Source organism: Mustela nivalis, assembly GCF_964662115.1.
Source record: "Mustela nivalis genome assembly, chromosome: 19".
In the NCBI taxonomy this organism is placed as follows: Eukaryota; Metazoa; Chordata; class Mammalia; order Carnivora; family Mustelidae; genus Mustela; species Mustela nivalis.
This window is the reverse complement of record NC_139038.1, coordinates 17219169-17226267: the sequence shown is the minus strand read 5'-3', so window position 1 is coordinate 17226267 and position 7099 is coordinate 17219169.

Here is a 7099-nt window from a genome sequence, read left to right as displayed (position 1 = left end):
GTTAATTATAAGTGGCATAAGCAGGCATCCTTGCCTTAATGCTGATCTTAGATGAATTGATTTTCATCTTTCACCACTGATCATATTGGTTTTTTGTGGGTTTTTCATATATGGCTTTTATTATGTTTAAGTAGTTTCCTTTTTTTTTTTTAAAAAAAAAAGATTTTATTTATTTATTTGACAGAGATCACAAGTAGGCAGAGAGAGAGAAAGGGAAGCAGGCTCCCTGCTGAACAGAGCGCCCGGATGCAGGGCCCGATCCCAGGACCCTGGGATCATGACCTGAGTTGAAGGCAGAGGCGTTAACCCACTGAGCCACCCAGGCGCCCCAAGTAGTTTCCCTTTATTCCCAGTTTGTGAAAATATTTTTATCATGGAGTGTTGAATATTATCAGATACTTTCTCTGTATCAGTTCAGATGATCTTGTGGACTTTCCCCTTGTTTTTGGTAATGTGGTGGATCACACTGATTGAGTTTTAAATGTTGAACCACCCTGGCATTTCAGGAACAAGTTCCACTTAGTCACAGGATATAATCCTTTTACTCCACTGCTGAATTTGGTTTGCTAGTATTTTGTTGAGGATTTCTACATCAGTGTTCATACAGGATATTGGACTTTAGGTTTTTTGGAGTGTTTTCATCTGGCTTTGGTATCAAGACAATGCTGGCCTCACTGAATGAGTTAAAGGCGTTCTCTCCTCTTCAGTTTTTGGGGAAAGTTTGAGAAGGATTAGTGTGAGTTTTTCTGTAAATGTTCAGTGAGGCTCTCAGGTCCAAGGGCTTTTCTGTGTTGAAAGATTTTGATTGCTGATTCAATGTCTTCACTAGTATTATGTCCATTCAGATTTTTTTTTAAAGATTTTATTTATTTATTTGTCAGAGAGGTAGCGCACAAGCAGGGGGAGCGGGAGAGGGAGAAACAGACTCCTCACTGAGCAGGGAGCCCGATGCAGGACCCTGGGATCATGACCTGAGCCAAAGGCAGCGGCTTAAGTGCCTGAGCCACCCAGTGCCCCTCTCCATGCCTTTTCAAGGCTGGATCATGCTACACTGAGTGCGGCTCCACCGTCTGGGTTTACCAGTCTATGTATCCATTCACCTCCCAAAGGGTATCTTGGTTGTTTCCAAGTTTTGGAGATGACAGGTAAAGTTACAATAAACACCCATGTGCAAATTTTTGTGTAGATGTAAACTTTTAAATCCTTTGGCTAAATACCAAGGAATATGATTGCTGGATGATACGGTAAGAGTATGTTTAGCTTTGTGAGAAACTGCCCAGATGTCTCCCAAAGCGGCTGTACTATTTTCCATTCACATCAGCAATGAGTAAGACGTCCTTCTGCTTCGCACCCTAGCCGGCACTTGGTGTTTTCAGTGTTCTGGATTTTGGTCATTTAAATGCATGCAGAGTGGTAGTTTTTAACCATTTTTAAGTACACAGCTCAGTGGCATTTAAATACACTCACGCTGTTATATAATCGTCACCACAATCTATTTCCAAAACCTTTCACCACCTAAATCCGAAACCGTGTAAACCATGAGCGAGCACTTTCCATTTGCCTGGGCCCCAGCCTCTGGTACCTTCCATTCTATTTCCTGTCTCTCTGAACTCACCCATTCTAGATACTCCTTCTACATGGAGTCCTACAACGTAGACGCCCTTGCTCTGGCTTACTTTAGCACGTTTTCATCCGTGTTGCAGGTGGCACGTATCGGAACTGGATCCTTTTTCAGGGCTGATCAATATTCCACGTGCACACCACATTGTGTCTCTCCATCGCTCTCCTGATGGATACTTGGCTTGTTTCCAACTGTTGGCTCTTGTAGACAGGCTGCCGTGAATGCTGGTACACAGCTAGCAACTTCAGTCCATTTTCCTTTTGTTACTGAAGCATAGTCGACACCCAGCGTTACACTAGTTTCTGGTGTACAACACAGTGAGGTCACAGCCCTACATACTGGGCTCACGTGGGCAGCCACCATTGTCCCCGTACACTATGACAATACCATAGACTACATTCTCTATGGGGTACCTTTGTCCCTGTGTTAAGTTCCTGTTCTCAGTTCTTTGAGGTATAGAACTAGAAGAGGAATTGCTAGAGAACATGCCCATTCTGTTTAGCTTTTGGGGAACCACCAAGCTACCCAGAGCAGCCACACATTCTGCGTGCCTACCAGTACGGCAGGAGGGTGTGAATTTCACCACACCCTCATCAGTACTGGGTCCGCGTAGCCATCCTGACATCCTGACGGGTGTGAAGCGGTATCTCCTCGTTGTGATCTGCATTTCCTTAATCAGCCATGCTTCATGTGCCTACTCGTCACTTTGTTCTCTTTGGAAAAAATGTCTTCAAGTCCTTTGATCGTTTTAAAATCCGGTTTTGTTGTTGGGTTGTAGGAGTTCCTAGTCTACGGCCGCACCACCCTGAGTGCACCCGATCTTGTCTGATCTCGGAAGCTAAGCAGGGTCGGGCCTGGTTAGTACTTGGATGGGAGGAGTCCTTCATATATTCTAGATGGTAACTTTTTTTTTTTTCTAAAGATTTGATTTATTTGACAGAGATCACAAGTAGGCAGAGAGGCAGGCGTTGGGGGGAGGTGTCGGAAAGCAGGCCCCCTGCTGAGCACAGAGCCCAATGCGGGGCTCGATACCAAGACTCCGGGATCATGACCTAAGCCGAAGGTAGAGGCTTTAACCCACGGAGCCACCCAGGAGGCCCTCGGTGTTAACTCTTTATCAGATATGACTTACAACAATTTTCTCCCAACCCGTAGATAGCCTTTTCATTATGCTGATATCCTTTGATGCGTGAGCAACTGATTTTTTTACCCTATAACTTTGCTGAACTTGTTTGTTGCAGTAGCTCTCCTGCGGATCCTTTGGGATATTCTATATTCAGGATCACGTCTGTGAATAAGGGTTTTACTTCTTCCTTTCAAATTTGGATGCCCTTCTTTTTTTGTCTAATTTCTTTGGCTCAAACTTTTTTATCACGAAAGGACATTGGATTTGTCAAATGCCTTTTCTGCATCAGTGAGCTGACCCTATGAGTTCTTCCTTTGTTCTACTAATGGGGCGCATTACCTGGATTTTCCTGATGTTGAACCACCCTTGCATTTCTGCAGTAAATCCTTCTGGCCATGGTGCAGGCTACACGGTCAGACTTCGTCGGCTTGTGTTTCGTGGAGGCCACGTGAAGAACGAGCTTTTCATTCACGGACGGTGTTTACGTCTCGTACAATACTGTTATGACAGGTGCGTTACACGTTTTGGTTTGGGCACCTGTCCGTGGACGTCTCCCCTGAGGACGGGTCATGTGGAGACTAGCTCCAGACTGTATCCTGAGCCATTCTTATGTTGGGAGACTCTGGATTCTGTTAAAGTCCCTCATGAACATTTTTGTTTCAGCAGGCACCTGAATCTCGGCAGGAGAACAGGGCTCCGTGGACGTTTGAACTGCCTGTGCCACGAGGAGCGAGCGAGCTCTACGGCAGGGGCATCCCTCGGCCCAAACAGGGGGAGAAAGAGAAAATGGGGCTCCCTTCTCCAGACCTCCTGCCCTTCCCCGGTCTCTAGATGGCAAGAGTTTTAGCTTACCAGGGCCTCTCTACCGCAGCCTCGGAACTCTCGCCCGTCCCTGTGGGAAGGCGGGGGGGGGGGGGGGACAAGAAATGGAATTTCGGATTATGTTTTCTGATCACAGGTTCCCTTACCCTCGTCCTGTGACCTCGGAGGTGGAAGCCATGAATAAAGGAATCGCACTCTTGTGTACAGGGCTTAAGTTTTAACTCCCCCCACCCCGATAGGTCTGCTTTTATTTTTCAGAGTCCTTAAGTACCTTTCGGTCCTCCCCATTTTTAGTGGTAAGCAGTGGAGGTAGGGGCTACTGGGTTTAACTTGCGACCCGTATCAGAAGATGGGAAGCAACTTTTGAGAACTCATGAACCTGTGTTTTCATACAGTTTCGGAAGAGCCACTGCTGATGTTTCCTATCCAACTGTGCTCAAACTGATGCTGGGATGCTACACTTCAGAGTTAGTGAATTTGAGCTGTCTCTAGCTCCACTTCTCAAATTCACGATAGAAAGTTAGTTGTCTTTTTTTTTTTTTAAAGATTTTATTTATTTGACAGAGAGAAAGATTACTAGTAGGCAGAGAGGCAGGCAGAGAGAGGGAGAGGGGGTAGCAGGCTCCCTGCTGAACAGAGAGCCTGATGCAGGGCTCGATCCCAGGACCCCGAGATCATGACCTGAGCTGAAGGCAGAGGCTTAACCCACTGAGCCAGGTGCCCCACAAGTTAGTTTTGATAGTTTATGAATCTGAGCTTAAATTTCAAAGCTGCTTCATTCTTATTTCACCCAGATCTGCCTGAATGTATTTCTGAGATGATCTTCTGGAGTTTAACAAAAAATTTTCTGACCCTCTGCATTTGTTCAAACTCCTTCTGGGAAGTTAGTTTTGAAAACTCCTGAATTTAATCTTGTTTTCATAGAAGACTACTGTTTCAGCTAGATTTGTACAATTAACTGACCTTGAGAGGTTCATTTTGGGAACTTCTGAATCTGAGCTCTTTTGTACAATAATCAGGTTTCAGCCAGATAAGCTCAAACTCACGTTAGGAAGTTACTTCAGAGTCTGTTTTTAAAACGTTTTTTCATCTAAATTTGCTGTGTAAGCATTTGTTGGGAAGATACTTTTAAGATTTTGTGCATCTGAATCTTTAATAAAAACTGCTACATTTCATCTAAAGTGCTCAAATTCACATTAAGTTTCTTTTGAAAATTATTTGTAAATCTGATGCTTACAAAAGCTACTGCTTCAGGTATTTTTAAAAAATACTTTGAAAAAGTTCTTTTGGGAAAAACGTGTGAATTTGTTTTCTTACAAAAACGGAAGGGAATGCATCGGGAGAGGTCATCCCTTTTTCTTCCCTACAAAATGCCAGAGCAGAGGTAAAACAACACCCAACGTACTGTAGGCCTTGGTCGGTAATGCTCTCCTGAGCTATGCCGGGGGCACCGATCACTTTGTATCTAGGGCAGGGACTGGGGCAAATCTGGTCTGTGGACGGTTTTTGTACAATCAACCAAGCAGAGATCTTAATTCTAAAGAGCTGTTCAAAAGCAAGGCTGGGGCTCCTGGGCGGCTCAGTCAGTTAAACGTCTGACTCTTGATTTTGGCTCAGGTCATGATCTCAGGGTCGTGCGATCAAGCCGTGTCAGGCTCCAGCTGGGCCAGCTCCCCTCTGCCTCTCTCCTTCACCTACACCCGGTGCTTTCTCTCTCTCAAAAAAAAAAGAAAGAAAAAGAAAAGGCAGTAAGCTTGTATGTGACAGGTCATATGTGGCCCACGAAGCTTAAAATATTATCTAGCCCTGGCTCTAACCGTCCGGACAGTTAGCACGCACAGACCGGAAGGGGAAAAGGAGCCAGGGCAGCGGGCAATGCAACGAAGGGCCCTGCCTTCCGCTAAGGAACGCAACGGGCCACATTTAGCACAAGTCAGTGCAACACAGAGATGCAAAGCCTCTTCAGCCTGTCGCCTCTGCTCCCTGGTTCTACCTCTCTGCGACCCCCCGGCTCACGTGTTCAGAGTTCAGTCCTTAGCCCTCTCCTCTACGCCGCTCCTTCCAGATGCCAAATCAGCACGGACGGCTACCAGCCAGGCTCACCGTGTCAGGCCGCCCTGTTGCGCATCTATTTCCCTCACTTCCCAGTTCTGGGATCTCTGGCAAATCACTTCAGCTGTTTTGGCCCTCGGTTTCCCCACTTATAAAATAAAAATAACAGAAATTTTCTCAAGAGAGCAGAGAGCCCGATGTGGGGCTTGATCCCAGGACCCTGAGATCATGACCTGAGCTGAAGGCAGCGGCTTAACCCACTGAGCCCCCCAGGCGCCCCGACGCCCCTTCCTTTAGTACGAGGACTCCTGGGTCTGAATGAACACACGGCCGTCCAGCCGCAGGGGGTTAGAGCATGGGACGTAAGTACCAGCCAACGGGATCCGCGCGGTTTCCAGGCCTCCCACTTCCTCTTCCCCTTATCCGCCTGCACAAGGATGTGGGGCTGGGGCACCGGCTTTCACCATGTAGCTGAGAGCCATCACCCAGGGGATGGTGGACCAGTAACAGATTGGGACCCCTGAGTCCCTAGATGACCTTGTGGAACACAACTGGCTTAACCCCAAGCCTGGACCGCCCCCCTACCTCTGTACTGTCACATGGGAAGTAACTGCTTTGTCTGAATCCTTGTTCTGGAACCCCCTTGTGTACAGCCACTTAGCCTATATGCAATCCAAACTCCTAATCTCCAGCTGCCTCGCTTATGTCCCCAACTGGTCTCAAACTCAACATTTTAACATCTAACCACCCTCTCGGTCTGCCTTATAGACTGTTATGTTCCTGAACACAGAGACTATCCCAAGTACTTCTTGGTAACAGCCTTATCATAGGCTTTCCAGGCTTCCGCTCTTGACTTCGACACCCCCACACTCCACTGGTCGCACAGCCGCAGCTGGCTCCGCACATCACTCTTTGACGCCTCCCTCAGCTCAGATCTTAACCACCTCGGCTTCAGATGTTTTGTACTTTCTGGTCGGCCCTCCGGCCTCCAATCCCATCGTCTACAATGCTGCTCCATGACTCTTCTTTGAACTGGATCCATTTGTGTATTTTGTTTCCAGAAGCCCAAGGCATGGAGTTTCCGAGAGGCGGGCCCATCCTGCAGCCGGCGCGCCCTCCGCACACGCCCCACAGCAGGCGCGCGGTCCTCACCCTTCCCACCCTTCACTCCTGCTCCTTCTCCTCTGCCTACGTCTCTGCTTCTCAAATGCGGTGGAGGACTATTTACAAAATTCTCCAGTTTCCCGGGAATCACTACTTTTGGAAACACGTTACAAATCAGAAATACGCTAGCAGGGGCGCCTGGGTGGCTCAGGGGGTTAAAGCCGCTGCCTTCGGCTCGGGTCATGATCCCAGGGTCCTGGGATCGAGCCCCGCATCGGGCTCTCTGTCCTTGCCCCCCGTCTCTCTGCCTACTTGTGATCTCTGTCTGTCCAATAAATAAAATCTTTAAAAAGAAAGAAAGAAAGAAGTACGCT